This window comes from Cyprinus carpio, chromosome B3 (assembly GCF_018340385.1).
Source record: "Cyprinus carpio isolate SPL01 chromosome B3, ASM1834038v1, whole genome shotgun sequence".
NCBI lineage: Eukaryota > Metazoa > Chordata > Actinopteri > Cypriniformes > Cyprinidae > Cyprinus > Cyprinus carpio.
The window spans coordinates 5269161-5292535 of NC_056599.1; the positions used below are offsets into that span (position 1 = coordinate 5269161).

Sequence of the window (23375 nt, forward strand, 5' to 3'; positions counted from 1 at the left end):
TCCAGGGGGTGGCGCTAAACACATACGTTTATTTGACAAACACCATTAAACCTCAGAGGAAGAATATTAGTTTCACCATGCTCTCGGCCGTTGTGTTCTTTTGTTTGTTTGTTTTTTGTGATGCTGGCTTAATACAAACGGTTAGAAATGTTTCTGTAAATAGAGAAATACAGTTTTTGAATCAGGTCAGTAAAGAACTGTAATTTTCTCGTTCTCACAGTCGTGACTAAGTTTTTAATCAAGCAGAAATATCTGGAGGAGTATCATCTGAACTGAGATCTGCTGCTGTGAAGATGGAGTTTGTTAAAGAAGAGAACACGAGTGAACCAGAAACCTGGAGAATAAAACACGAGGAACCAGAAACCTGGAGATTAAAACACGAGGAACCAGAAACCTGGAGAATAAAACACGAGGAACCAGAAACCTGCAGAATAAAACACGAGGAACCAGAAACCTGGAGAATAAAACACAAGGAACCAGAAACCTGCAGAATAAAACACGAGGAACCAGAAACCTGGAGAATAAAACACGAGGAACCAGAAACCCGGATAATAAAACACGAGGAACCAGAAACCCGGAGAATAAAACACGAGGAACCAGAAACCTGGAGAATAAAACACGAGGAACCAGAAACCCGGATAATAAAACACGAGGAACCAGAAACCTGGAGAATAAAACACGAGGAACCAGAAACCCGGATAATAAAACACGAGGAACCAGAAATAAAACACGAGGAACCAGAAACCTGGAGAATAAAACACGAGGAACCAGAAACCTGGAGAATAAAACACGAGGAACAAGGAGGTTGGTGTTTATTCTTCATTCATCTTTAATGTCTGTTTGTGGTAATGTTACATTAGGCTTACAAAGTTTTACTTCTCTGGGGTCTGAGTGTTTTGGGACCCTGGAGAAGGTTTTGACATGCCCTGACATTTGTTTGTGTATATATATATATATATATATATATATATATATATATATATCTATATATATATATATATATATATATATATATATATATACATATATATATATACAGAGCCGGATTAAATAAATGGACTACACTAGGCAGGCTGCATTTTTTGGGCCCCCCTCCATCGATGTTATTTATGAATTGAAATCTGAAACTTACTAAAGTTACTAATAAAAGTTAATTCACATTTTACATAGCCTAGTCTTTGGTTACAAATTGGTTGTGTTGTATATTAAACATTCTATAAGACTATTTTTTGATATTCATTATTTATACGTCATTACACGGCTCTATTAAATGCTATTAAATTATCCTCATCCATTGGGAGTGTCATTGTTAAGGCAGTAGTACCAGTAAATAACCAATAGGTGTTAGTAAACTATGTAAACAGAGCAAATAAGTTTATCTTATTTGCTCTGTTTACATTTAAATGCAATAGCTCACAACATTTATAAATGTTGTAATTAAGATTTTCTGCAAAATGCAATAGCTTACAACATTTATAAATGTTGTAATTAAGAACAAGAAGGCAAACATGACCCCTTCACATTCATCAAGACCATTTAGAAACTGTCTAACAATAAATAATAATAAATATAAGGATGGAGGATTTAAACTATGGAAAACTAAAGGTATTCAGACTATTAAAGACTTGTACATGGATGGAATATTTCTTACATTTCAAGAATTGTGTGATAAACACCAGATTCCCTCAAAACATTTTTTTTTTAATATTAACAGCTTAAAAGTTTTATGTCTTCCAGGTCTACAGATATTATGTACATTCTCAAACTGTCATTAATTGAGGAAATAATTGAAAAAAGACGTGAAAAGGGCCAATTGTCAAAATATTATAATTTAATAATGTCTAACTCTAAAGAGTCTGCTGTAGACAAATTAAACGCATGGAGGAAAGACATTCAAGAAGAAATAGAGGAATTTGAATGGACTGAAGCATGTTTAAAGGCGCAAAAACAAACCATAAACACGCGGCTTAAATTATTACAGTATAAATGGTTGACAAGGGTTTATATAACACCTGAAAAACTCAATCATATGTCTAGCAATATTCCTGATATATGTACAAAATGGCAAAATTATAAAGGAACTCTAATTCACTGTCTATGGGAATGTTCTGATATACAGAAGTTCTGGAAGGATGTCATAAACTGTTTGTCAGAACGGTTTAATCTTAAAACACCACATTGTGCCAAACTTTGTGTACTGGGAATATATCCTACAGGTTTCTCACAAACAAAGAAACACACTAGACTATTGGACTTTGGATTGTTACATGACAGAACAGCGATTAGCACAGTTTTTCCAGTCATTAAATCCAGTGACAAATTGATTGTCTCTTATACTGAACAACTTGCAGCAGTAACAGAATACAGTGCCAGTAGATGGTGAGTACACTAACCATTTTCTTGACAGGGTTTCTCCATTTAGCTTTTTTCTAAAGAAATGTTCCTTGGTTAATGTCTCCATATTTCCTCTGTGATGTAGAGAAATCTCCAATATTTTGACAGGGATGGTTTAGTGCAAAGTACTCACGCATCCTGTCATCAATTTGGTCCCACTTTGCAGGATCAGATGGGTAGCTTGTTAATACCCTTTCTGGGTCTAGAGGCTCCTACTGCAAAACGATATTGGGCTCACTTCTGGCTGGCTGCCGTTCTTCTATCAGTTTGTCGTTCTATGACGGCGCGGGCGCCACAGTGTCTTCCGCCGCATTTCCCGCCGCATCTTCCACCGTGTCTTCGGGCCGTGTCTCCGCCCTGGCTCGGCCTCTGGCTCTGCTGACTCGAGCAGGTTCACAGCTGTCGGACGGCTGCCCGACAGAAACTTCTGTAAAGCCCCCCGCTGTCTCTTCTTTTGTTCCTCTTCATTTTTTTTTTTCTTTTTACGTTTTGCCGCACCCGAAAGCATCTTGAATGTTAGCCTACTCAAACCACACCTGCCTGCTAGCTTTGTTGTCCCGCTCTGACCTCTGACCACCGCTGACGTCTCCTCGGACTTAACTGGCTGGCGCCTCTATATAAATACAGTCATGGGCTGGCGTTAATGTGACGTAATGTAACAGTCTATGGTTAAGATAAACATCGTCACTATTTTTAGTTAATTAATAAATATTGAAATAAATTGTAGATAGGACATTTGTACATTTTATTTTATTTTTATTTTTATTTTTTTTTGTCCCTCTGTCTGGGCCCCATCCCGCCAATCGGGCCCTAGGCACGTGCCTAGTTTGCCTTTGCGTTAATCCGGCTCTGTATATATATATATATATATATATATATATATATATATATATATATATATATATATATATATTATATAATATAATAATAAAAAACATTAATGACTTAAGTATGATTACACTGCAATCGGCACAGTCTGTGCAACAATAATATTTGAGCAGCATGGATGTAGCCTACATGTTTGTGTTTTTGAAAAAAAAAAACAATGTTTATATATGGTTAGTGAAAAACTAAATCTTTTAAGTCACTGAAATAAGGCCATGATACACATACAGAACATTTGTTCACAATACATTTGAGAACTGAATGTGGTATACTAGAGTTTATGAAACAAAAAATGATGTGAAAATCATCCTGATCACTTATTCACAGAAAACAATATTATGGTGTTATGATAATAATTGTTATTTTGAATAATGTGTATAACCACACAGTTAAACAGACTTCCGTAGTATTTTTTCCTACTATCAATTGTGCACCAGCTACTGTTTGGTTACCCACATTCTTCAAAACATCTTTTGTGTTCACCGCAAGAAAGATATTAAAGGGTTAGTTCACCCCAAAATGAAAATTGGACCATGATTTACTCACTCTCAAAGCATCCTAGGTGTATATGACTAATATATTTCAGATGATTCCAATCTGAGTTATATTAAATGTGCTTTTGTAAGGCAAGGCAAGGCAAGTTTATTTATATAGCACATTTCATACACAATGGTAATTCAAAGTGCTTTACATAAAAGAAAGTAAAATAATCATGAAGAAAAATAACTAAATAAAACAAGCAATTTTAAAACTGGAAATGATTTAAAAATTGACTTATTTAAAATGAATTTAAAACATTTAAGATAGAAAATGATTTTACATAAAATACAGTGAATACGTAAAATACAGTGCAATCAATTCGGACATCGCACAGTGCTCATTCATCAAATGCACAGCTAAACAGATGAGTTTTGAGTCTAGATTTAAATGTGACTAATGTTTTAGCACATCTGATCTCTTCTGGAAACTGGCATAGTAACTAAAGGCGGACTCCCCTTGTTTTGTGTGAACCCTTGGTATTTCTAACTGACTCGATCCTAATGATCTGAGTGCTCTGTTAGGTTTATATTCAGTGAACATATCTGCAATATATTTTGGTCCTAGGTCATTGAGTGATTTATAAATGAGTAAAAGAACTTTAAAATCAATCCTAAATGTAACTGGAAGCCAGTGTAAGGAACTGAGGACTGGTGTGATATGCTCAGATTTTCTGGTTCTAGTCAGAATCCTGGCAGCAGCGTTCTGGATGAGCTGCTGCTGTCTAATGGTCTTTTTGGGAAGGCCGGTGAGGAGACCATTACAGTACAGTAGTCCACCCTGCTGGTGATAAAGGCATGAACAAGTTTCTCTAAGTCTTGACTGGAAACAAAACATCTAATTCTTGCAATGTTTTTTTAGATGACAGTTTGCTGATTTAGTTACTGCTTTGACATGACTACTGACACTAAGGTCTGTCTCCAGAATCACACCAAGATTCCTGACTTGATTTTTAGTTGTTTGTCCCCTAGAGTAAAGGTTTGCATTCACCTTGAAAACTTCATCTTTGTTTCCAAATGCAATAATTTCAGTTTTTTCCTTGTTTAACTGAAGAAAGTTCTGGCACATCCAACTATTAATTTCATCAATACATTGGCAGAGGGAGTCAATGGGGCTGTAGTCATTTGGAGATAAGGCTAGGTAAATCTGTGTATCATCAGCATAGCTGTGATAGGCAGTTTGGTTCTTTCTCATTATCTGACTTAGTGGGAGCATATACAGGCTAAACAAGAGCGGTGCAAGAATTGAGCCTTGTGGGAATCCGCATGTCATGGACGTCCACTTAGACTTATGCTCTCCTAGACTCACATAATAACTTCTAAGTATGACCTGAACCATTTGAGTACCATCCCAGAAAGCCCGACCCAGTTTTCCAGTCTCTCTAGTAGTATGTTATGATCGACAGTGTCAAACGCAGCACTGAAATCTAGCAATACCAGAACTGATACTTTGCCAGAGTCAGAATATCATTTATTATCTTAATGAGCGCTGTCTCTGTGCTGTGATGCAGTCGGAAAGCAGATTGAAAATTGTCCAGGTATCCATTTGAGTTTAAGTATTTGTTCAGCTGATTAAAAACGACCTTTTCTATAATTTTGCAAATAAAAGGAAGATTAGATATTGGTATATAATTGCTCAAAATGGTGTTATCAAGATTGCTCTTTCTCAGGAGGGGCTTTACAACTGCAGTTTTCAGGGAGTTTGGAAATGTCCCAGAAAGAAGTGAGGCGTTCACCACTTCTAAGAGATCTGCTTCTAAACAGTTAAGCACACAAGAAAAAATATTCATATTTGAAATGTTATAAAAAAAAAAAATTCTCACTTCTGCTGACTGTCATACGTGCAGCTGTTTAAATCAGAAATGGATACTGAGCAGCAAATCATATTCGAATGATTTCTAAAGATCATGTGACACTAAAGACTGGAGTAAGTTAAAAATGATTAAAAGAATCCTTTAAAAAGATTGGTATGCTGCTTTCTGTGATCGCTGATCTGCCTCAAAAATCAGACCACCCCTACTTATATATATATATACACATATACATGTGTGTGCGTGTGTGTGTATATATATATATATATATATATATATATTGTAACAACGTACAAACTTCATAATTACGGGTAGGAGGAGGCGGGAACCGGCGAACATTTAAATAAAATTTTAATAACAAAATAAACACAAAACAGCGTGACAGCCCCTCACAGACGACTGCCGCGCACAAACAAGAACCAAAGCACAAAATAAAACCCAGGCCTGGTCCTCTCTCATCCTTCACTGTCATCGCTCCTCTTTTGTATCCTTCCGATTTCCTCCGTTTGACTCGAGACCGGTGAGTGGAGCAGGTGTCGCTCATTTCCAAATCACTCCACCGGCCTCGCTCCATTCCCACAGCTCTCGGCCCCGCCTCACTCGTCACACACACACACACACACACACACACACACACATATATATATATATATATATATATATATATATATATATATATATATATATATATATATATATATATATATATATATACATACATTGGTCTCGTACTCTATCGCATACGTTGTCAGTGTCGTGCGCTTGCTTAGACCTTTGTTGTAATAAACAGTAAAGTGTGTTCAAGCGCTAGCAAAAGACAGTGTAAAGAAATACCCTTTGAGAGAAGCATTTAAATCAGCGGAAGTTAAAAGCAGATCGTAAGTGTATTTATTTCTTGTTTCATTAGTGTTTAGCGCATTTTTCGTTGCTAGGAAACGCTTGTTTGCTTACTGTGTTGAGACGTGCTGCGTTTGGTCTCCTGATATTTTGCTTTTGTTTTAAGTGTCGTGCGCTTGCTTAGACCTTTGTTGTGATAAACAGTAACGTGTGTTCAGCTGAATTCAATTTCCGTTTCGTCTGACGGGTATACAAAAAAGGTTAGTAAACCGCGGCAGCCCTCCGGTTAAGCCCTCCTCGTGTGAAGACCAAAGAGTGTAAAAACCATTGACTCTAGCGTGCGACTCCACCTGGCAGGGACACGGGCAAGGGATATAAGTATTGTTTTGATTAATCCTTTTTTACTTTTACTTTACTTTTACTTGTTTCACTTCTATTTCAGTTTTTATAACCAATTATTACTATGTGTTTCCAGATCCCTACTATCACTACCACTCGCAAACCACGCATCACACAATGTAGGCAGCGCAATCCTAACAACCTGCACACTCGGCCTATGTCTGCTAATACACTATCTTTTTTCTATTGGTCTCTGGAATTGCCAGTCTGCTGTAAACAAAGCCGATTTCATTACTTGTATTATTAGTCATTCAAAGCTTAATCTCATGGCCCTGACAGAGACCTGGATCAAACCAGAGGACACTGCTACACCTGCAGCACTCTCCAATAATTTCTTATTTTCCCACTCCCCCCGTTTGACTGGAAGAGGTGGAGGTACTGGTCTGCTCATCTCTAATGATTGGAAATTTAATCCTTTGCCATCTTTGGGTATCAACAGCTCCTTTGAATTTCATTCAGTTACTGTTACCTACCCTCTTAAAATACATTTTGTAGTTGTCTATCGACCCCCAGGACCACAAGGTAACTTTTTGGATGAATTAGATGTGCTGCTCTCAACCTTTCCTGAGGATGGTACTCCCCTAGTTATGCTTGGAGATTTCAACATCCACCTAGATAAACCTCTATCTGCTGACTTCCACACTCTGCTTGCCTCTTTTGATCTCAACCGAGTGTCAACTACTGCTACTCACAAATCAGGCAACCAACTGGACCTTATTTACACACAACACTGCTCCACTGATCATGTACTGGTTACTCCACTGCACACCTCAGATCACATCCTCCTCATTCTTAACCTCAACATGGTTCCTGACACGTCACTTACCCCTTCACATGTCATCTTTCGATGTAACCTACGCTCACTCTCACCATCCCGGATATCTGCAATGGTTTCATCTTCGCTTCCTCCCCCTAAACTATTAGCATCTTTTGATGCTAACAGAGCTACTGATACTTACTGCTCCACTCTTACATCTTGTTTAGACACTGTTTGCCCCTTGTCTTCCAGACCAGCCCCTTGGTTATCTGATGTTCTTCGCGAACATCGTTCTAAGCTTAGAGCTGCTGAAAGGGTGTGGTGCAAATCCAAAAATACTACTGACCTTAATGTGTATCAGTCACTCCTCTCTTCCTTTTCTGCTAATGTCTCCACTGCTAAAAGGACATACTACCATAACAAAATTAACAATTCGTCTAACTCTCGCATGCTTTTTAAAACATTTTCCTCGCTCCTTTGTCCTCCTCCTCCCCCTCCTGCTTCATCTCTAATAGCTGACGACTTTGCCGTTTTCATTAATAAAATTAAAAACATCAGTGCACAATTTTCCACACCACAATCCATTAAGCACATCTCACCAGCAAACATACACTCATTCACATCCTTCTCTTCACTCTCTGAGGCAGAAGTCTTCAAACTCATCCTTTCTAATCATCCTACTACTTGTCCGCTTGATCCTATTCCATCTCATCTCCTTCAAGCCATTTCTCCTGTAGTTGTACCTGCACTCACTCACATCATTAGCATATCCCTCCACACTGATGTTTTCCCCTCATCATTTAGACAGGCTCGTATAACTCCACTACTTAAGAAACCCAACCTCAACACATCTCTTTTAGAGAACTACAGACCAGTTTCCCTTCTTCCTTTCATTGCAAAAACACTTGAACGAGCTGTATTCAACCAAGTCTCTACCTTTCTCACACAGAACAACCTCCTTGACAACAACCAATCTGGCTTCAGAAGTGGACATTCAACTGAGACTGCCTTGCTCTCAGTTGTTGAAGTCCTAAGACTGGCAAGAGCGGAATCCAAATCTTCAATACTTATCTTGCTTGATCTATCTGCTGCTTTTGACACGGTTAACCACCAGATCCTCCTGTCAACCCTACTGACAAAGGGCATCTCAGGAACCGCACTCCAGTGGTTTAAGTCTTACCTATCAGATAGGTCCTTCAAAGTATCTTGGAGAGGTGAGGTGTCCAAGTCGCAATATGTAACTACTGGGGTGCCTCAGGGCTCAGTTCTTGGACCACTTCTCTTCTCTGTCTACATGGCATCATTAGGTTCTCTCATTCAGAAACATGGCTTTTCATACCATAGCTATGCTGATGACACTCAGCTCTACCTCCCATTCCATCCTGATAATCCATCTGTAGCTGCTCGCATCTCAGCTTGTCTAACAGACATTTCTTGCTGAATGAAGGACCATCACCTTCAGCTCAACCTTGCCAAGACAGAACTGCTTGTGGTTCCAGCAAACCCATCGTTTCATCACAATTTCACCATCAAGTTAGGCACATCAACCATAACTTCTTCAAAAACAGCCAGAAACCTTGGAGTTATGATTGATGATCAGCTAATTTTCTCAGACCACATTGCTAAATCTGTCCGGTCCTGCAGATTTGCTTTATTCAACATTAAGAAGATCAGGCCCTTTCTTTTGGAACTCCTTGTTCAAGCTCTTGTTCTGTCCAGGCTAGACTATTGCAACGCTGTCTTGGCAGGTCTTCCAGCCAGTTCTATCAAACCTTTACAATTAATCCAGAACGCGGCAGCAAGAAATAATTTTTAATGAGCCAAAAAGAATACACGTCACACCTCTGTTTATCAATTTGCACTGGCTACCAATAGCTGCTTGCATAAAATTCAAGGCATTGATGGTTGCATACAAAACCACCACTGGCTCTGCACCCCTTTACCTAAATTCATTACTTCAGACTTATGTGCCCTCTAGAAGCTTGCGTTCTGCAAGTGAACGTTGCTTGATTGTGCCATCCCAAAGAAGCACAAAGCCACTTTTACGGACTTTTAAATTAAATGTTCCCTCCTGGTGGAATGAACTGCCCAACTTAATCCGAGCAGCTGAGTCCTTAGCCATCTTCAAGAATCGGCTTAAAACACATCTCTTCCATCTTTATTTGATCCCTCTAACTTTGGAACTCACTATTCTAATTCTATTTAAAAAAAGAAAAAAAAATCTAACTACTTTCTAATCTTTTTGTATTCTATCTATTTTCTTTTCATTTATTATACAATTATAAAAAAGACCTCTAAAACTTAGCCTGGGTGCCAGCCCGAACCCCGCCCACAACATTTTTTGAACGGGAAGTTCGGTCTGGACTCGATCCATTGAGGAGTAATTATGCTCGGCTCCCAGAAGGCCGAGCCAATCAAATTGCCAGGGCGGGCTTTAATCAATGATGGACAGGCTATCTGCGGTTACGTAACCACAAGTCATCAAAGAGCGCTTGGGTTGAATTGGTTTTCACCAACGATGACTGCAGCTGGAGAAGTAAGTTGTTTAGATTCCGCTATCACGTCTGCAATAAAATAAATCGACAGCGCATTAATTTTAAAAGACGAACAAAGAACCGCAATCAAGGCATTTGTCGATGGGAAAAATGTGTTTGCCGTCCTTCCAACGGGATTCGGCAAAAGTTTAATTTATCAAGCTGGCTCCGATGTTTTTCAAGCCAACGTAATGGGTATCGTCGTGGATGAAGTTCATCTCATTTACAAATGGTAAGATTTAATCTGACTGTCTGACTTAGAAAGTAACTCATAACATAGTGACATGAAGCAAATGTTGTAAAAAAATATATTGTAACGTTACCTAACGTCACTTACTGCGTTGCTCTGATTGGTTGTAGGTCTATCCAATTGAGTGCAGAGGTTTTTTTTTTTACTGGTTCGGTTAAGACACGCCCCATAATTCAAGTGCAATGGAGCAGTATCAGACTCACATTCTGCCTAGAATATGAGTATGACAAAGTCAGGCTATCTAAAACTAGCTTGCTCTATTCTTTTTCTATTCTATCTGTTTTCTTTATATTTATTATATTATTTAAAAGCCCTTGCTACGTGTACTGTTTAAGCTAACCGAGACTTGTTATAGCACTTATATATCATTGCTCTTTTGTTGTTTTTGATTGCTTCCATTGTCCTCATTTGTAAGTAGCTTTGGATAAAAGCGTCTGCTAAATGACTAAATGTAAATGTGTATATATATATATCAAGAACTTTTTCCCCAGGAACTATTTTCCCTCCAGCCCTGTCGGTTTGTGCGTTTCCTTTGTGGTTTTAAGTAGCGTTATGATTTAGCGTGTAGTTTGGTGACGTAGGTCTGTACATGTTTCTCAATACAAAGTACGCAAATTTTGGACTTGCATCCTTGGTAGTTTGGACTTTGGGTGTTCGTCTCGGGAGTGTGATGTCTGCGACGACGCAAATCCGGTAATTCTGCAAACGGCAGCGTACTTGATAACATCAGTCAGCTCGCCTTGGCTACTGCAATTTTCCTCATTGTATATTTACAATAAAAGGAAATAGGATATCAAATACCACTGCCTCCTTTCGTTTTCATTTAAACATAATAATAGATGCAGAAATGTACTTGTGTATATATACACGTGGAAATGTGTATATATACAGCATTATCAAAATATTATATCAGTTGCCTCTTTTTATTTTCAATTTAACATATAGATAAATTGAATACAGACCAAAGATTACCTGTTAGATTTACCCAAAACGAATTATATTTTGTTTAACTACTAAAGAGACTAACAGAGTTCAGCATTCAGCAAATGTCAGAGGGACTAGCCGAGTTGAGACTGCTCTCGGCGGATACGTGAGCACTGAGCTCCCGCTGATCGCGTGGAGCTGACCATCTCCGAAATCAGCGAAACACATTTTTTAAATAGGTGCAGTCTTTATAAATAAACTGCAGATTTTAGTTTTAAACAACTACATTCTCGCCTGAAATACTTAAAAAAAAAATACATTAATGACACAACAGTAATATTTTGAAAATGATCCGAATAAATGGTGGTTGAAATCACAATACTGCATGAACCAACCAGCATGTTTAGCGCCCAAGTCCCGCCCCCGAAAGTTCCAGAACTTTGAAAAAGTACTACCTTGCCAGCAGTGACTTTCTGAGGGGCATTTTTTTTTACCCGGAACTTTATTTAGATCCTGGTTCCTGCGGTGGAAACACACCGAGTACCAGCCCAAAGTACCTAGTTCCTGGGTAAAGTTCCAGCGGTGGAAACGTGGTATTAGAGTGGTCTTTTATTGTGGCCAGCCTGAGGCACACCTGTGTAATAATCATGCTGTCTAAACAGCATCTTGAGATGCCACACCTGTGAGGTGAATGGATTATCTCGGTAAAGGAGAAGTGCTAATTAACACAGATTTAGACAGTTTGTGAACAATATTTGAGAGTAGGGTCCTATGATTTCCGCGATGCAGAAAATGTGGACAGAATCGTGGAATCCAGTCATAAAAATGGAATTTACGAATTAATTCAATGTCAAATTTTGAATTAATTAATCAAAAGTAGGTCATTGCACTTACATCAAATCACGATATGGACTAATATTGGTAAATATTAACCCGGAAAAGTCTATTTAAATATGAATTCTGCATGTCTGTGTTAATAAATGTTGCAGAAGCGTGACTTCGTTTATTACACACACAGAAGTGCGCATAACGCTCGCTGTGATTTCAGCGTCTGCCATCTGACTAAATGAGGATGAAAACACATGAACAACATCCCCAGAACTGCACTGAGAGTCACTTCATGAGCATTTGACCGTTTGATTTGAGTAAAACTAGCGTCATATCACATAGAACTGTAAAGGTATTCATGGCAACCCGTCAAAAGAAAATCTGGTTTAGTTTAAAGGCAAGTATTTGCCAGAAATGTATTACTATTGTTCAGCAGAATGTACATAGCCTACTACTACTATAAATGAAACAAACATTATTTTTTTAAGGAATAATCACACAACATTTCTTCCATGTTTTAATTTTAATAGTAAATCCCCTTTGTTTACCAAAAAATAAAGTTTGCTTAATTTTCAATAATTAAAAAATAAATTAAATGAATGTTTTATGCCTTCATTTGATAACCAGAAAAATGTAAATACACAACAGAATTTCCAAGGAAAAAAAAAAAAAACATTTCATAAGGCTATTTTAAGAAAAAATTGAATAAATGTAGTTGTTTTTATGCATTTAAATAATTAGACATGCTAAAACACAGAATTAGGTAACAATAAAACATATGGTGAAGAAACAATAAAACATTTCATAGGGCCCTAAACGTATTTTTTTTAAACGTTTAATAAATTTATGTGAAAATGTCTAAGTTTTATGATTTTAATTAGACATGCTTTTTGATTAATACAATTTAATTTAACCATTAAAAATAAGTTGAGAAAAATTAAAACAGAAAAAAATGCAATCCAGAAAAATTAAAACGTAAAAAACGGAATTTGGAAAAAAATAAAACGGAATTTGGGAAAAAAATAAAACTGATTTCATAGGGCCCTATGATATATATATATATATATATATATATATATATATATATATATATATATATATCTCGCGAGAGAGAGCCTATGGAATCAATAATCGAAAAAATATAATTTCAATACTGATAAACTAACGTTAAATATACAAATACTGTATTTAAAACACCTAGTTCATATATAGTCGGACACAACTGTCATATCGCGTGTCCTGTGACAAATTTGCCACATCTGCGCATGGAAATTATCAGTCTAAATGTTCTGTAAAATCAGTCAATGGTGAAAATCAATAGTAGATTTCATTTAAAGTCCAACAGTTTAACACTAGTATTTGGACATAAATGAACACATAAAATATAAAGTATTCAAAACAGGTAAGTTCATATATTTGGAGTAAAGTTGAATTGAACTGATGCATCAGTCATACAGCGCTCCGGACCGAGCGCTGCATGACGAGCCCGACGCACCACCACAGAAACAAGAATGAGATGCATTCTAAAATAACTGTGGGATTAAACTCAGTAAGGGCTCGTTTAAAATATTGCACATATATAGGCCGTTCAGATAACTTGTTAAAGTGCAATGAAATACCTTATATCTGCAGACGATGTACGTCTGTTTGTGGATGGAGACTTTGTAACAGCCAAAACTATGTATTTTGCATGCATCACATTATAGCGCGGTGTGCCCTTTAAGAGACTGATCACTTAACTTATAACGCACACTATGTGGTGATGACGTGAGAACCACTATTGGTGATAAGTTCGCTCTGCCGCCTTATTATTTTGTCTTTACTTTATTTGTAATGCCAAGAAAGAGTTAATCTCTCATGTATGAGAAGAGCGCGTTGTCGTGTACCACCCATGAAAGAGTTAATATATCATGTATTAGTTTTGTGTGTTTTTGTGTTTAATGGATTTGTGTGGTTATCTTTGTCTATGTTTTACAACTTATTCACCGACTACAGGCTCTAATCCTCTTTTGCGTGCTTGTGTGTGTGTGAAATGCGGTGCAGAAGTGAAATAGCAGGGCAGTTTGATAGCCGAATTATAATAGGCCGCGTAATAAAAATAATAATAGTTCTTATTATTATAATTTAATACATTAATAGGAGAATGAGCCTAATATCATCTTGACTATCGACAGAGACATCTGCTATCGTCGATACACGATTCTATCGTCAGTGATAAAAATCTTCCACCGTCACAGCCCTAGTAAAAAATTTTATATTACTTGTTTTATACAGCTCAAATGTATTTAACTCTCTTGTTAACCCACGTGATTCAGATTGTATTGTGCCATCTTAAAAAAATGTTAACACTTTCTGAAATATTTTGTGGACAAAATTGCCTGTCTCAGTTTTCCACCCATCACGGTTATCAGTAACTCCCCTGACTCTTCCTTTTACCTAGCTGTCTTTCAGCAGTTTGAGCCGGTTACATTCTCCTGTCTTTCTGACATAGTTAAACAGCTACGTCCTGCAAACTGCCCTCTTGACAGTATTCCTGCACGCTTGGCTAAAGATGTCTTTGACACTGTTGGGCCAAGCATTGTATCTTTTGTCAATACATATCTCAGTTCAAGGTGTGTACCAGCTGTTTTTAAACATGCCGTTGTGCAACCACTACTAAAAAAGAATAACTTGGATCCTTCCATTTTGTCTAATTTTAGACCTATATCTAAACTCCCCTTTTTATCAAAAGTCTTGGAGAGAGTTGTTTTTAATCAACTTCAATTATTTATTGATGAATTTAGTATTTATGAACATTTTCATTCTGGTTTTAAGCCCCGTCACAGTACAGAAACTGCTCTTTTAAGAGTTTCTAATGATCTTCTTTTAACTGTGGACTCTGGTAACTCTGCTGTTTTAATCCTTTTGGATTTGACTGCGGCCTTTGATACGGTCGTCAACCACCCTATTCTTTTATCTAGACTTGAACAGTATGTCGGCATTAAGGGCATAGCCCTTAAATGGTTTCAATCATATTTGACAGACAGAAGTTTTTCTGTTCATCTTGTTGAATTTTCGTCATCTGCTGCCCCTCTTTTGTTGTGGCGTCCCCCAAGGGTCAGTATTGGGCCCTATGTTATTTTCTTTTTATATGCTGCCCTTGGGGTATATTTTTAGAAAGCACAATATCACCATCCACTGTTATGCAGATGATGTACAAATTTATTTGCCTGTCAAAACAAATGACAAAGCTTCATTTCTGTCATTACTTAATTGCCTAAGAGATTTAAAAATATGGCTGGATCAGAACTTTCTTTGTCTTAATTAAAATAGTCAAGTCAAGTCACCTTTATTTATATAGCGCTTTAAACAAAAAAGATTGAGTCAAAGCAACTGAACAACATTAATTAGGAAAACAGTGTGTCAATAATGCAAAATGACAGTTAAAGGCAGTTCATCATTGAATTCAGTGATGTCATCATCTCAGTTCAGTTTAAATAGTATCTGCGTAATCATTTGCAATCAAGTCAAAGATATCGCTGTAAATGAAGTGACCCCAACCAGTGTTTCCCACAGCCTTACACTCTATTTGTGGCGGCACTCCCCCGCCCCCATATATACATATATATATGCAAATTCATTTACTGCCAGCAGTAGGTGCTTTAAGAGCGGGAGAGATACAGGATTCTCCGGTGACGGCAGCGCTGAGCTCACAAACGCTCCCTTATCAAGCATTACATGCAAAATGAAATGAAAATGAAATCGAAATTTTTCTAAATACAGTCGGTTTCCTTCTGAAATACAGTGATATAAAAACACCCGCATTGGTTTTTGATTTTGAAACGTGGAGTGCTCATGTTTATTCAATGAAGTTAAAGCCTTTTGGAAAATCTATTTGTGGCGGTCAGTTTTGATATTGTGGCGGCCCGCCACAAATAAATCAATGTGTGGGAAACCCTGCCAACTTAGCGAGCGAGAGGTGTCAGCGGCAAGGAACCAAAACTCCATCGGTGACAGAATGGAGAAAAAAAACCTTGGGAGAAACCAGGCTCAGTCGGGGGTCCAGTTCTCCTCTGACCAGACGAAACCAGCAGTTCAATTTCAGGTTGCAGCAAAGTCAGATTGTGCAGAAGAATCATCTGTTTCCTGTGGTCTTGTCCCGGTGGTCGTCTGAGACAAAGTCTTTACATGGGATCTGTATCTGGGGGTCTAGTTGTCCTGGTCTCCGCTGTCTTTCAGGGCTGTAGAGGTCCTTTCTAGGTGCTGATCCACCATCTGGTCTGGATACGTACTGGATCCGGGTGGCTGCAGTGACCCTCTGATCTGGATACAGACTGGATCTGGTGGCTACGCTGACCTCGGAATAAGAGAGAAACAGACTAATATTAGCGTAGATGCTATTCTTCTAATGATGTAGCAAGTACATCGGGTGTTATGGGAAGTGTTCCTGCTTCCGGTTTACCTAATTAATGCAGCCTAAAAATCCTTTAACGGATTTGGATATTAGAAGAGTATTAGTGTGCTATGTGTAAGGCAGGTTAAAGAGATGGGTCTTTAATCTAGATTTAAACTGCAAGGGTGTGTCTGCCTCCCGAACAATGTTAGGTAGGTTATTCCAGAGTTTAGACACCAAATAGGAGAAGGATCTGCCGCCCGCAGTTGATTTTGATATTCTAGGTATTATCAAATTGCCTGAGTTCTGAGAACGCAGCGGACGTGGAGGATTATAATGTAACAAGAGCTTGTTCAAATACTGAGGTGCTAAACCATTCAGGGCTTTATAAGTAATAAGCAAGATTTTAAAATCTATACGATGTTTGATAGAGAGTCAATATTGACAGAACAGGGCTAATATGGTCATACTTCCTAGTTCTAGTAGGAACTCTAGCTGCTGCATTTTGGACTAATTGGAGTTTGTTTACCAAGCGTGCAGAACAACCACCCAATAAAGCATTACAATAATCTAACCTTGAGGTCATAAACGCATGGATTAACATTTCTGTATTTGACATTGTGAGCATAGGCCGTAATTCAGATATATTTTTAAGATGGAAAAATGCAGTTTTACAAGTGCCAGAAACGTGGCTTTCTAAGGAAAGATTGCTATCAAATAACACTCCTAGGTTCCTAACTGATGACGAAGAATTGACAGAGCAGCCATCAAGTCTTAGACAGCGTTCTAGGTTATTAAATGCAGAGCTTTTAGGCCCTATAATTAACACCTCTGTTTTTTTTTTTTCAGAATTTAGTAGTAAGAAATTACTGATGATCCAGTTTTTTATATCGACTATGCATTCCATTAGTTTTTCAAATTGGTATGTTTCGCCGGGCCGCGAAGAAATATAGAGCTGAGTATCAGCATAACAGTGAAAGCTAACACCGTGTTTCCTGATGATATCTCCATATACATGTTGTTGGTTTAGATGACTTAACAAGTTTATACAATTCTTCCTCTCCTATAGTAGAGAATGAGTGGAACTGTTCCTCAAGGGATCTATAGTGCACTGTCTGATGTGATACTGTAGCTGACGGCTGAATGGTTACAATTTTATCTCTAATAGTATCAATTTTAGAAGTAAAGTAGTTCATAAAGTCATTACTGCTGTGATGTTGGGAAATGTCAACACTTGTTGATTCTTTATTTTTCATTAATTTAGCCACTGTATTAAATAAATACCTGGGGTTATATTTGTTTTCTTCTAAAAGAGACGAAAACTAATCAGATCTAGCAGTTTTTAATGATTTTCTGTAGGATAGGTTACTTTCCCGCCAAGCAATACGAAATACCTCTAGTTTTGTTTTCCTCCAGCTGCGCTCAATTTTTTTTTCGGGCTGCTCTCTTTAGTGTGCGAGTGTGCTCATTATACCATGGTGTCAGACTGTTTTCCTCAACCTTCCTTAAGCGTAAAGGAGCAACTGTATTTAAAATGCTAGAAAAGAGAGAGTCCATAGTTTCTGTTATATCAAGTTGTTCTGAGGTTTTGTATATGCTAAGGAATTGGGATACATCAGGAAGATTACTTACAAAGCAGTGTTTTGTGGTAGAAGTGATGGTTCTACCATACTTGTAACAAGAAGTAGAATTTACAGTTTTAGCTATATGAATTTTGCACAAATCTAAATAATGATCTGAGATATCATCACTTGGCTGCATAATTTCAACACTATCAACATCAATTCCATGTGTCAGTATTAAATCTAGAGTATGATTTCGACAATGAGTAGGTCCTGAGACGTGTTGTCTAACCCCGATAGAGTTCTATAAATGCTGATTCCAATGCATCTTTTTCATTATCAACATGGATATTAAAATCACCAACTATTAAAACTTTATCTGCAGCCAGCACTTACTCGGATGTAAAATCAGCAAACTCTTTAATAAAGTCTGAGATTGTTGTGTTTGGTCGTCCTGGGGATTTAAGTGCTTGTGTAGATGCACTTGGTAATTTAGGTTTATATGTTCGCCCATTTACCAAGAATCTCGGTGTGATTTTTGACAGTGCTTTTTAAATTTGACAAACAGATTAATTCTGTTGTAAAAGCCAGTTTCTTTCAACTGAGCCTGTTGGCTAAAGTCAAGCCCTACCTGCCACGTAAGGAGTTTAAAAGTGTAATTCATGATTCTATAACATCTAGACTAGACTACTGTAACTCTTTATATGTTGGTTTGGATCAGTCATCTCTTCAACGCTTACAGTTAGGCTTTTAACAGGGACTAAAAAGTATGAGCACATTAACCCTGTCCTAGCTTCACTACACTGGCTTCCTGTCCGCTTCAGGATTGATTTCAAGATTTTATTGTTTGTTTTTAAGATACTAAATGGGTTGGTGCCTGTATATTTATCAGAGCTTTTACATGTCCACGCTCCTGTTAAAGCACTGAGGTCATCCAATCAGGTGCTCCTCAATGTACCAAGAACTAGGTTAAAAAAATAAAGGTGACCGAGCTTTTTCAGTGGTGGCACCTAATTTGTGGAGTAGTTTACCTGTACACATAAGAACTGCGCAGATTGTTGGAATTTTTAAGTCATTACTTAAGACACACCTGTATTCCTTGGCTTTTATTTCGAGCTGATGTAGCCAGTTGACTAGGACATCTGTTTAATTTGATTTTTTTTTTATATCTAAGGAATTTGTTCTGTAAATCTAGTTAACTTCAGCAAAACTTGTATTAAATGCATTTTTATTAAGTTCTATTTACATTGGTTCCGATTGAGATTTCCTATCAATTGTTGTAGGTGGGGCTTTAGTGGGACACACAAGAGACATATGACACTTCTCCTTTAAGCTTCGCGCTCAGATGCACGGTGTATGTGAATGGAGAAGCAGAGGAATGAGAGAGTAGGCCTTCTGATGTCTGTATATACTAATGTTGCCTCACACTACTCTGTTTAAGGAATAAATCCATCATCCCAATTGTGATGTCGTTGTGTTTCTGTGGTGTCCGGAGATTACCACTTGAAGTCTGCTACACTGAGCTGAGCTGAGACATTATGATGTTTTTTACTGTATTTGTCTTATTTGTTTGTGACTTTTTATTTTTATTTTCCGGACATTGGTTAAGCACTTTGGTCAACCATGGTTGTTTTTAAATGTGCTATATAAATAAATTGAACTGAACTGAACTGAACAAAGACCCCGGGGGCAAATTGACTCCAAAGAACAATGATGCTTCAAAATGTGTAGAGGGCATTGAAAAAATAACATCATGTTAATTTTATGTTTATCGAGTTGTGCCCATTCAATCTGAAGCGAAGAAAATTAATTGTGTATTTACAGATGTTAAACATTGAATGGCGTCACTTTTATGTTCACTTTTCTCAGTTTTTAACAAGTTACCAAAAAGTAAATAATTTTTACTTTTATTTCAGAGTTAATTGAAGAAAAAGAGGAGAATACAGAATCAAATGAAGTTGAGGAGAAAAATCATTTAAAAACTGGAGGAACACCTTTGAGTTGCACTCAAACCAAACAGAAAGATTTAAAGAAAAAAAGAGTCAAGAAATCTTTCACCTGCACTCAGTGTGGAAAGGGATTCACACACAAAACAGGTTTTGAGCGTCACATGAGCATTCATACTGAAGAGAAACCATTCTCTTGTGATCAGTGCGGGGAGTGTTTCAAACAATCAGCAAACCTGAAGATACACATGAACATCCACACTGAAGAGAAGCAGCACGCATGTGATCAATGCGGTAAAATGTTTTTATGGGTTTCACTTCTGAAGAAACACTTGAGAGTTCATGCAAAGGAGAAGCCACATCCATGTCATTTGTGTGGTAAGAGTTTTTTGCATCTACAAAGTTTGAAAGTACATCAGAAAATACATACTGCTGTGAGAGAGTACATGTGCTTTGAGTGTGAAAAAACTTTTAGTTCAGTGAGCAGTTTAAAACGGCACCAGATGATCCACACTGGAGAGAAACTTTATAAGTGTTCACACTGTGACAAGAGATTCAATGAATCAGCAAATCTGAAAACACATGAGAGGATTCACACTGGAGAGAAACCTTACAAGTGTTCACACTGTGACAAGAGATTCAGTGTTTCATCAAATCTGAAAAAACACAAGATGATCCACACTAAAGAGAATCCTTACAAGTGTTCACACTGTGACAAGAGATTCATTGATTCAGCAAATCTAAAAAAACACGAGAGGATCCACACTGGAGAGAAACCTTATAAGTGTGCACACTGTGAAAAGAGATTCAGTGATTCATCAAGTCTGAAAACACATAAGATGATTCACACTGGAGACAAACCTTATAAGTGTTCACACTGTAACCAGAAATTTAATCAGTTGCCAAGTCTGAAAACACATGAGAGGATCCACACTGGAGCGAAACCTTATAAGTGTTCACACTGTGAAAAGAGATTCAGTGATTCATCAACTCTGAAAAAACATAAGATGATCCACACTGGAGAGAAACCTTATAAGTGGCACACTGTGAAAAGAGATTCAGTGATTCATCAACTCTGAAAAAACATAAGATGATCCACACTGGAGAGAAACCTTATAAGTGTTCACACTGTGACCAGAGATTTAATCAGTTGCAAAGTCTGAAAATACATGAGAGGATCCACACTGGAGAGAAACCTTACAAGTGTTCACACTGTGACAAGAGATTCAGGAATTCATCAAATCTGAAAACACATGAGATTATCCACACTGAAGTGAAATGTTATAAGTGTTCACACTGTGAGAAAAGATTCAGTAATTCATCAAGTATGAAAACACAAGAGGTGATCCACACTGGAGTGTAACATTATAAGTGTTCACACTGTGACAAGAGATTCAGTGTTTTATCAAATCTGAAAACACATAAGATGATTCACACTGGAGACAAACCTTATAAGTGTTCACACTGTAACCAGAAATTTAATCAGTTGCCAAGTCTGAAATCACATTAGAGGATCCACACTGGAGAGTAACCTTGTAAGTGTGCACACTGTGAAAAGGGATGCAGTGATTCATCAAATTTGAAAACACATGAGAGGATTCACACTGGAGAAAACCGTATCACTGCACTGTACGTGGGAATCGTTTCATTCAGTCAGTTGTTATACACAGTCATACAAAAACAATCACAGTAAAGCCCCATACACACGGAGACACGTTTAGCTGTATATGTAAATATTTTATATGGTATATGTGTTTCGTCCAGATGGATCCGGTGTTTTGGGAGAGTGAAATCACTATTTTTTTTAAACCGGGTCCCAGAGTGGATAAATCTGAAAATGACACCTTTGTATTTTCATGTACAGCCAATCCGTATATTTTGTGAAACAATGATGTCATCATCCCACTTCTCGACCCTAATGGAGGACTACATGTTTGTGTTCATGCTGCAGAAGCTACTGAGCTTATTAGCTTGACTAAACTTACTAGTAGAGCTACATGATATTGAAAAACTCACATTCTGATAATTTTTCTCGGCGATGTATATTGTGATATATATATATATATATATATATATATATATATATATATATATATATATATATATATAAATTATTCCCCAGATGACTTAAACAGCTCTGTTTGGGGGGAAAAAGGAAAAATGATAGGGCTGATTTTGTAGGTGAATAAATCATCATAGAAAATAAGCAAATTACAAATATAGATAAATATAATAGAAAAATTATAAAAAATGAAATAAACAGTGATTTATATTCTTCAGTTAAGTCTTACTGTATTCAGGTACAGAAATTGAATAATCAAATGTAAAATAACACTGCATAGTCTTCACTGTATAAATAAAATGTAATAAATCTGTGTTAAAGCTACAAAAGTGATTTTTCTCTGTGTTCTGTTGTTTGATTGACGTTCATGGAAAAGCCTCAGGAACATTAAACTACTGAGAACCAGTTCAATATTCATTTACTTTCTCAATTGTTTACTGCAGGGATCAGCAAGTTTGGCAATCGGGCCAAAAATCAAATAATATTTGCTACTAGATGGTGGGCAAGATATAGTGAAAGGTGTAAGGATAAAAGAAACTCAGATACTTTGATCTCCTGAGAAACAGACAGTACAAACATACACGGGCATCTTCAAGACACCCCACAGAGTGGAGGTGCAGGAGACCTCCTTCCCTTCTGGCCATTTGTTTCATTTTAAATCCCTTCACCCATGCTTCCTTCAACTCAATCTGCTCAAAATCATTACATGAAAATGTCAATGCAAGTGAACTAACAATCATGTCTGGTATCATTTGTAAATGTCTCAGTGCAACTGGTACAATGGTCTCAATCTTACAAAAGTAGACTAAAAGATAATACAGATCCTAAGAGTCAAGAGATATTTTGCTTACTGTAATGGGAGTGCCCCTTCCCAGGTTCCTCCATGTAAATTACCTTCTGTTCTCACTGAGTTGTAAACCACCCAGCCTTGGGACCTGAGTTAATGCAAATTTCAGTTGTTTGTTCATGCCTCCATTTGGGGGATGCTTTGTCTTGGTTTTGTTTTTAAAGGATTGCAGCAAAAGGATCAGGGCCTTCTGTAACTAGAATGAGCACATAGCATGAAGTGTGTCCACACACTTCATACTATGTATTTTTCTAAAAGTCAGGTATGCATCTTTCACTCTTAGATTTATCTTTGAGAATTTGATGTCTTGTATTGATTTGATATCTATGAATTGGCTATGTTATTGGCATAATGCTTACCTGACTGATAATAAATTGTTACATTTGATTTACTCTGACTTGCTCTGAAATTATGTTCTCAAGTAGATTAAG

General features: G+C 37.3%; 1 pseudogene; it reads left to right on the forward strand.

Moving 5' to 3' along the window:
* Window positions 1-748: 748 nt before the first annotated feature.
* LOC122136719 lies at window positions 749-22110 on the forward strand (annotated as a pseudogene).
* Window positions 22111-23375: the final 1265 nt, after the last annotated feature.